This window comes from Bos indicus x Bos taurus, chromosome 6 (assembly GCF_003369695.1).
Source record: "Bos indicus x Bos taurus breed Angus x Brahman F1 hybrid chromosome 6, Bos_hybrid_MaternalHap_v2.0, whole genome shotgun sequence".
In the NCBI taxonomy this organism is placed as follows: Eukaryota; Metazoa; Chordata; class Mammalia; order Artiodactyla; family Bovidae; genus Bos; species Bos indicus x Bos taurus.
Window position 1 is genome coordinate 111,900,872 of NC_040081.1, and position 1,470 is coordinate 111,902,341.

General features: G+C 41.8%; 1 non-coding gene across 1 annotated transcript; it reads right to left on the minus strand.

Annotated features, from left to right (window-relative positions):
* Nucleotides 1–1,035: 1,035 nt before the first annotated feature.
* On the minus strand, nt 1,036–1,142 carry LOC113894859. Its single transcript, XR_003511696.1, has one exon. It is a non-coding gene; the product is annotated as a U6 spliceosomal RNA (small nuclear RNA).
* Nucleotides 1,143–1,470: the final 328 nt, after the last annotated feature.

Sequence of the window (1,470 nt, forward strand, 5' to 3'; positions counted from 1 at the left end):
GGGTAGGTTTTGGAGGTTGAGTTGAAGTTTGCAGAGAAAAGGAAAGAAGAATGCTGCAGGTGGAAGTAGCTGCATGCTCAGAGACATGAAAACAAGAAATGGCCAAAAGGAAGAGAAATAATAGCCCAGATCTAAATAGTGATTGGCAGTATTGTCAGAAGATGATTGCTGATTAATGACCAAACCAATGCTCCAGGGCAAAGTGTTAGGGATGCCAGGGCGATGAGGGGTCGGGGGAGGTTGCTCCAAGCTCAGAGAAAGCTTCAGGTGCAAGGTCAGGTTAGAAGCAAAGAAAGAAATAGCTGCAAAGGCTAGAGAGGTCTGAGGCTTTGATTTTTAATCCATTGGGACATAATTCTTTAAACTTGAGTATTGAGGAAGTTGTCTTTCGGGTATTTGTCAGCCTGAGGAATGGGCTTCTTCCACTTCTTGGGGAAATAGAAGGGAGCCTAGGTATTTTTAATATAAAACTTTATGTTGTCTGTATAAAAGCTCTTAGGAGAAAGACTTGAAAATCTCATATGGCCTCAGCATCCCTGAGGAAATGGTTCAGACTAACACTTTCCGTTATACTGCAAGAGTGCTTTGAGAGCGAACACATCTGATGAATTCACCCTCGACTGCACCTGGCCAGGTATGGATCAGGCTAACCAGCTCCTCTTTCCTACTGTCAGCACAGAGAGAGGAAAATGAGATTTAAGTTCAAATGAAGTATGGCTGGGAAAAATCTGTATGTCAAATGAGGGCATCAGTAAGTGCCTTTTAAAAAAAAACAACTCTCATTTCATATCGGAGTAAAGCTGATTAACAATGTGATAGTTTCAGGTGTGCAGCCAAGTGATTCAGCCACACACACACATGTATCCATTCTCTCCCAAACTCCCCTTCATCTAGGCTGCCGTGTAGCACCGAGCGGTTCCCTGTGCTATACACTAGCTCCTTGCTGGTTATCATTTTAAATATAGCAGTGTGTACATGTCCATCCCAAACCCCCTAACTATCCTTTCTCCCCATCCTTCTCCCCTGTAACCAAAAAAATATATGGAATGCTTCACGAGTCTGCATGTCATCCTTGCGCACAGGCCACACTAATCTTCCCTGTACTGTTCCACTTTTAGTACATGTGCTGCTGAAGTGAGCACCTTTTTTGTTGTTCTTTTGGCTAAAATGATAAGAACAAAGAGTTCTAATGCTGTGTCCGGATAGAATTTATTTTAAAGCGGTTTGTTGTTGCTTTTTCATTTTGGTTTTTGCAGAAATTGTCACCACTCTCTCGATCCCCACTTTGCTGTGTTGGGATTGCCCAGAGTGTGTGTCCCATAAGAAGACTAGAAATATTTTTAAATTGAATAGATCTGTGATGGTTTTAGGTTCCCTGGCAAAAAATTTCGCATGGGTAAATCATTTTCACTGAAAAGCAGTTAGGAGAATAGGTGAAGAGAGGAAATGGACCAATTTTATTTTTCTTTT